Raw genomic sequence first — 7,901 nt, 5'->3', positions numbered from 1 at the left:
GTCTTCCTCCAATCCTGACACCATGCTCTTCATCATATAGTTCAGCTTCTCTATTTGCTCAGCGTATAGATTAAGTATGGTGAAAGGATATAACCCTGACGCACACCTTTCCTGATTTTAAACTATGCACTATCCCCTTGTTCCGTTCGAACAGCTGACTCTTGATCTATGTATCCTCATGAACACAATTAAGTGTTCTGGAATTCCCATTCTTCACAATGTTACTGATAATTTGTTATGATCCACACAGTCCAATGCCTTTGCAAAGTCAATAAAACACAGGTAAACACCTTTCTGGTGTTCTCTGCTTTCAGCCAAGATCCATCTGACATCAGCAACGATATCCCTCATTCCACATCCTCTTCTGAATCCAATTGAATTTCAGGCAGTTCTCTGTCAATGTATTGCTGCAACTGCTTTTGAATGATCTTCAACAAAATTTTATTTGTGTGTGATATTGATATTATTTCACAATTTGCAAATTCTGTTAGGTCACGTTTGGAATGGGCATAAATATGGATCTCTTCCAGTCAGTTGGTCAGGTAGCTGTCTTCCAAATTTCTGGACATAGGTAAGTGAGTGCCTCCAGCCTTGCTTTCACTTGTTGAAACATCTCAAATGGTATTCTATCAATTCCTGGAGCCTTCTTTTTCACCAATGCCTTCAAGTGCAGCTTGGACTTCTTCCTTCAATACCATTAGTTCTTGATCATATACTACCTCTTGAAATGGTTGAACTTTGACCAGTTCTTTTTGGTACAGTGACTGTGTATTCTTCCCATCTTCTTTTGATGTTTCCTGCATCGTTTAATATTTCCCCATAGAATCCTTCAATATTGCAACTTGAGGCTTGAATTTTCTCTTCAGTTCTTTCAGCTTGAGAAATGCTGAGGGTGTCCTTCCCTTTTGGTTTTCTAACTCTAGGTCTTTGCACATATTATAACACTGTACTTTGTCTTCTCAGGCAATACTTTGAAGTGTTCTGTTCAGCTCTTTAGTTCATTTTTTCCTTTTGCCTTAGCTACTCTATATTCAAGAGCAAGTTTCAGAGTCTCTTCTGATATAGTCACTTTGGTCTTTTCCTTCTTTCCTGTCTTTTTAATGACCTTTTGCTTTCTTCATGTATGATGTCCTTGATATCATCCCACAACTTGTCTGATCTTCAGTTATTAGTGTTTAATGAGTCAAATCTATTCTTGAGATGGTCTCTAAATTCAGTGGAATATACTCAAGGTCATACTTTGGCTCTCGTGGACCTGTTCTAATTTTCTTCAGCTTCAACTTGAACTTGAGTATGAGTAATTGATAGTCTGTTCCACAGTTGGTCCCGGCCTTTTTCTGACTGATGACATTGAGCTTTTCCATCATCTCTTTCCACAGATGTTGTCAATTTGATTCCTGTGTATTCCATCTGGTGAGGTCCACGTGTATAGTTGCCATTTATGTTGTTGAAAAAAGGTATTTGCAATGAGTAAGTCGTTCTTGCAAAACTCTATCATGTATCTCTGGCATCATTTCTATCACCAAGGCTGTATCTTCCAACTACTGTTCCTTCTTCCTTTCCAATTTTCGCATTCCAATTACCAGTAATTAACAATGTATCTTGAGTGCATGTTTGATCTATTTCAGACTGCATTAGTTGGTGAAAGTCTTCAATTTCCTCATCTTTGACATTAATGGTTGGTGCATAAATTTGAATAATAGTTGTATTAACTGGTCTTCCTGGTAAGCATATGGATATTATCCTATCACTGACAGTGTTGTACTTCAGGATAGATGCTGAAATGTTCTTTTTGATGATGAATGCAATGCCATGACTCTTCAGTCTGTCGTTCCTGGCATAGTAGACCACATGATTGTCTGACTCAAAATGGCCAATACAAGTCCATTTCAGCTTACGATGCCTAGGATATCAATGTTTATGCATTTCATTTTTGAAGACTTCCAATTTTCCTAGATTCATACTTTGTACATTCCACTTCCCTATTATTAATGGATGTTTGCAGCTGTTTCTTCTCATTTTGAGTCATGCCATATCAGCAAATGAAGATTCTGAAAGCTTGACTCTATCCACGTCATTAAGGTTGACTCTACTTTGAAGAGGGAGCTCTTCCCCAGTTGTATTTTGAGTGCCTTCCAACCTGAGGGGCTCACCTTCTGGCACTATATCAATGTTCTGCTGCTATTCATAAGCTTTTCACTAATTTTTTCAGAAGTAGACCACCAGGTCCTTCTTAATCTGTCTTAGTCTGGAAGCTCTGCTAAAACCTGTCCACCATGGGTGACCCTGCTGGTATTTCAAATACGGGTGGCATAGCTTCCAACATCACAGCAACATGCAAGCCACCGCAGTAGGACAAACTGACAGACTTGGGGGGGGGTGGTATACCCATACAATAGGATATTCAACCATAAACAGGAATGAAGTTCTGATACATGCTACAACATGGTTGAACCTTGAAAACATTACATTAAGTGAAAGAAGTCAGAGACACAAAAATGTATGATTCCAGACTCCAACCCATAGAGACCCAAAGTAGATTAGTAGTTTCCATGGGCTGGGAGGAGGAAGGGATGGTTAATGCCTGCTTATGAATATAGTTTCTTTTGGGGTGATAAAAATGTTTTTGAATAAAAAAGTGGTTTTGCTTGCACAATTTGGTGTAAAAAATTGAAACCACTGAAGTGTACATTTTAAAAGAATGGATTTATGGTATGTGAATTATATCTAAAAAACATTAGAAAAAAGTAAACAGAGGAACAAAAACGCTAAATAGAAAACAATAAATTTCTCTTTCAACACTGCTTTCATCACATAAATTTTAGTGTGTTGTTTTCATATTCATTCATCTCTAAGTCAGTTTCTAAGTTTCCTTGTGATTTCTTTAACCCATTGTTTAAAAGTGTGTTATTTAATTTCCACATATTTATGAAATTCCTAATTTTCCTTCTGTTATGATTTCTAGTTTCATTCCACTGTGGTCATAAAAGATAATTTTCAATCTTTATAAATTTATTAGCACTGTGTTGTGGCCTAACACATGGTTTATCCTGGAGAATACTATATGTGCACTTGAGAAGAGTATTTTTTGAGTGAAGTTTTCCATATACTGCATTTTTACACAAATACCATGTGAGTTATACATTTTTTACCAACAGTGCAAGCCCTTTGCACATTATATTCCTAGGTGCACTGTGCGCATTGTATGTGTGTGAGCGCGTTATTTACATAGGCACATTACTTGCGAAAAAAATATGGTATGTTAGGTCTAATTGGTTTATAGTGTAACACAAGCCCGTTTTCTTACTGATCTTTTGTCTAATTCTTCTAACCATTATTAAAGACAGGATACTGAATTTTGCAGTTATTGCTGTAAAAATGTCTTTCTCCCTTCAATTCTGTCAATGTTTGCTTCATTTATTTTGGGGCTCTGTTGTTAGGTGCCTGTTTCTGTGATATTCCTTGATGAACTGACCCTTTTATCACTGTATCATGGCCTTCTTTCTCTTGTAACGTTTGACTTAAAATCTATTGTCTGATCATAACGTAGCCACCTTAGCTCTCTCCTGGTTACTATTTGCATGGAGTATCTTTTATCTTCCTTTCAAACCTTTTTACTTTGTATACAAAGTGAGTCACTTATAGAAAGCATATCTGTCTTTTAATTGGAGTTTAATACATTTATATTTAACTACTGATAAAAAAGGACTTACTTCTGCTATTTTCATATTTGTTTTCTGCATGTCTTATGTTTTTGGTCCTCAATTTCCCATTACCGTCTTTTTTGGGACTTGGTTTTTAGGTTTTTGTTCTGTTTTGTGTTTTGTAGATTACCATTTTGATTTCCTTCTTTCCTTTTCTGTATATGTTTTGGTATTTTCTTAGTAACCATTTGGTAACTTTGGAGTTTAAAATTCCTATCTTAAACTTATGACAACCTAGTTAAATAATACCAGCTAAGTTTCAATAGTATACAAACACTTTGCTCCTATACGTCTTTGTCCCTGCCCCTTTACAGTTGTCACAGATCACACCTTTATACATTATGTACCCATTAATATAGATTTATAATTATTGCTTTATGCATTTGCCTTTTAAATCATATACAGAAAAAAGGAGGGTTACAAACGAAAAGTACACTACTACTGGCTTTGGTATTTACATATGCATTAGCATCAATTCTGAACGAGTATCTAATAGCCTCAGAAATTCTGAGTATTTCTCTTTCCCCAATAAACAGTCACCATAGTAAACAGATGCAGGTTCCCCTGGAAAGGACTGGGGAAAGAGCCATCAAATACACTTGTCATCACACTGTAGGATTCTTTGTCAAAGGGACCCAGCTACCCCTTCAATTAAGGGTCCAAAGTCTATGAAATGGCTTAGGTCTAAAAAAGGGAGTGAATCATCATTACAGTGATTTCAGTGAGGTGTCTGCCCACCAGATGTAAGTTTTTCAGCTAAAGCATCAAACAGAACTTAGGCTGCCCATCTATTTCACTCCTAGTGATCCTGTAATCAATTAACCATCTCCAAAAAATCCCTGTGGCACCAAACCATCTGATTACTACTCTAGCACCATCACACTGTCTCAACTATTCTGGGATCCCATTATTCCCACTGAAAACAAGGAACCTAAATCCAGTGCAGTATCTCCCAATCATCTCTGACCACAGCTTTTAATGGTGTTGGTAATCATTAACTAATGCATTTTTTAAAAAATACCTTGGTGAAGGGACTGTCCTCTAAGCCCACCCCGAAAGGACTGAGCCGGTATGTACAAAATAGATCTGCATGCTATAAGGAAACCAAGTTGACTATAGGCCGAGTCCAGGTTTCAATGAACAAACCTAAAAGGCTGTTAGCACCACTCCCAGGTTCTCAAGCCAACAAAGTAAATCCCCTTTTCTATGTGAGTATCCCCATATCAATATATCAGACCTATCTCATGTCATCCTTTTTGGCCTGTTACCCTTAGAATCTACTCCATACTTGTTCCTCAGACTCAAACCAATGCAAAGTGACAGTATCCTGAAACTCTTCTGTGGAGGCACTGCCTCCTGGGCCAGATTGTGTACTTCTCTGTTTGAGGTATACTGGAGTCTAAAACTATTTGCCAGGAAGTAGGTCAGCTTCCTGGGGTAATAAGTAGAACGAAGGATGTAAGTGGATTTGCAGGAGAAAAGAATAACCAGTTCACCAGGCTTCCTGCTCAAGCAATACTGGAAAGAGCATAGAGAGAGGTTTAAAGGGTGCCCGCTATCAACAAAAAACATAGCCAAGGTATCGTCAGGAGCACCAAAGTTCTAGGATTCCACTTGTCTACTCCTGAAGGTTTCTAAGCCACCAAAAAAATAGCTTTAAATCTAGCACGTGGCATTCTCTTGAACCCTGCTACTGATGACCTGCAAAGGTGTGAATTATACCAAGTATTAGGCTCTATTTTTGCTGAAGTACTCAATAATGCTAGTTTTTCTCCTCTTAGTGATGTTGCCTTCCCAATTTTTCCACTGAAAAATGACCCTAAAAGAACAGTGAATTTACACTGCCCGGCAGGATAATTCCTCTGAAGCCCCACCCCTTATTTGTCTTAAAATGTGGGCAAGTTTGCATTCCACTTACCTGTACTGCTTTTACAATAATTTTTTTTTCAACATTTCAAGGAAAGATATAATTCCTCATTTATTAAATCAATTAGGAGGTAAAGTTATTTAAAAGAATTTATAATACTGATTTTACAATGTTATTTCTAAGTAAACAGAAATAGAGATGGAAACCCTTAATCCCATACCAAGAAGAGTGGTTGATCAATAGGTGGAAAAGGGTCTAAGACTTCCTAAATGAGAAACAGATGGTTGAATCCCAGCTGTAGTACCCTACATATTAGTTTGTTCATCTTAAAAATGAAGAAAAAATAAAACACATTCAGAATTGTTGTGACAATAAGTCTGTGTAAAAAAATCCAGCAGAGCTTTCAGAGAACAAGGTGGCCTTTAGCATACAAATTTACTTCATCACACTTGACTAAAATAGTAATAACTTTTTCTTATAGCATTGCAATTGATTACTTTTGTATGGCCTTTCTAGCCACGGTCTTGTAACTCCCACTCACGTGACTGGGCAGGACGGTGTGATAGGGTAATTATGGCCCACCATGGGGATAGGTCAGTTTTGCCTTAAGAAAGAGCCAATTCCAGAGCAGAGAGGAGGAGCCTACCACTACCAAGAAAGAACAGCCAGGAGCAGAAAGCACGTCCTTTGGACCCGAGATCCTTGAGCTGAGAAGCTCCTGGAAGCAGCAGAGACTCGGCAGCAGAGACCCAGCAGGAGGAGACGGCCCAGTGGGTTTCCCAGCCCACAGAGAGAGAAAGTTGAGTGCCTCTGTGAAGAGGCCTAGAGCCAGGGAGAGGCATGCCTGTGAGCAAAGCTGGGAAGAGGCTGTCCTGACAAAAGAACTGTATCCTGAGTGTTCCTGAGCCTGAAGTGTAACTGTTACTTCCCTAATTAACCCATAATCATGGGTATGGTCTGTAAGTTCTGTGTGGCCACTGCAATGAATTATCGAACCCAGCAGAGAAGTATAGAATGCTCTGTGAGGGACAGTTGGCGTCAAAATTAGTAAAGATGGAAGAGAGGAGGCTTGTCTGGCCTCCACCTCATGGGAGTCAGCCTTTTGCTGTTTAGCTTGGTTCTCCTTACCGTTCGTGGGGCTGGAGGAGGTCAGATACCACCTCTAAGCCATTTTTACAAGCATAAACCTTCAACGACAAAGAGAATGGAAGAGGAGACAAAAGCCACAAGAATTTAGAAACTAAAAAGTAAATGGATTAATGGTAACTGACTACGCTGACCTGAAAAAGCTGGATCCCAAAGTAGCTGAAAAAAACTACACTAAGATTCACCCCCGCACAGGACTCAGCAATTGACAGTACCAAATACCTCAGAAAAAGCAAGCATAAAAGTAGAATCAAAAGAGTGAGCTTGCAGGTGGAGGGTAATGAGGTAATCTACTTAAGAATCAGCTAGATCCCCCATTTCACTCTGCATAAGGGTATTATCCTTCCTCAAATAAGGTCTTAAAAAATATATCTTACATGCCCCCTTTTTTCTCAGTAAGCTAGTAAAGATTATGCTCCACAAAAATGAAACAGTAAATCTAAGACATCAGACACAGGAAACAGGAACTTCAGCACAGGAGAGGGGCAAGTGATCTCCAGAATGACGGTGAAAGGACATTCTAGGATGACAGCTGTGCACCAGCCACAGACGGCAGGAAGTCCCCACTGGACAATGCAGACTGCTCCAGGAGTGATTTCTTCAAGAAGATGGATGAAAATGATAGAATAGCTTGTATGTCTGAACATATGGAGAAGATGGTCACACATCTGGCAGAGTCTGTGACCGAATTGGCAGTAAGTACATAGAAAACTAGGCAAACAAGTCAATTATTAACTCAAGAAAACAACAAAGACAAAAATCATTCAGTTGTGAACAGTATTACATTATCTTAATAATGAAAATATATTCTTAACGTAATTAAACATTGAAATACAATATAATGTTGGGAGAAGTGGGGCAAGAAGGGAATGCATAATGGTTGGGAAGGAGGAGAACAGCTAAGTTCTTTGCTTTCATAGCAGGAGTCCAAGAAATAATGCCTAAAATTAGAGACAGGCAAAAGCAATATGAGCAAGTTATTTAGAGCTATGGTAATAACAAAACTATCAGCTAAAAGAGTTGAAAGTGCTTTTCCTGCGGACAGGAAATAGATGAGATGAAAGAAGTGATAATTTTCACTTAGAAAAAACAAAAAATTTTATAGATCTATATGACTCTTTAAATTTTGTGCATGTGTAACTTTGATTAAAAAGCAAAAATCATTGAAAAACCAAAACAAAATC

Source organism: Trichechus manatus, unplaced genomic scaffold, assembly GCF_000243295.1.
Source record: "Trichechus manatus latirostris isolate Lorelei unplaced genomic scaffold, TriManLat1.0 scaffold00094, whole genome shotgun sequence".
In the NCBI taxonomy this organism is placed as follows: Eukaryota; Metazoa; Chordata; class Mammalia; order Sirenia; family Trichechidae; genus Trichechus; species Trichechus manatus.
This window is presented reverse-complemented; position numbering follows the sequence as displayed.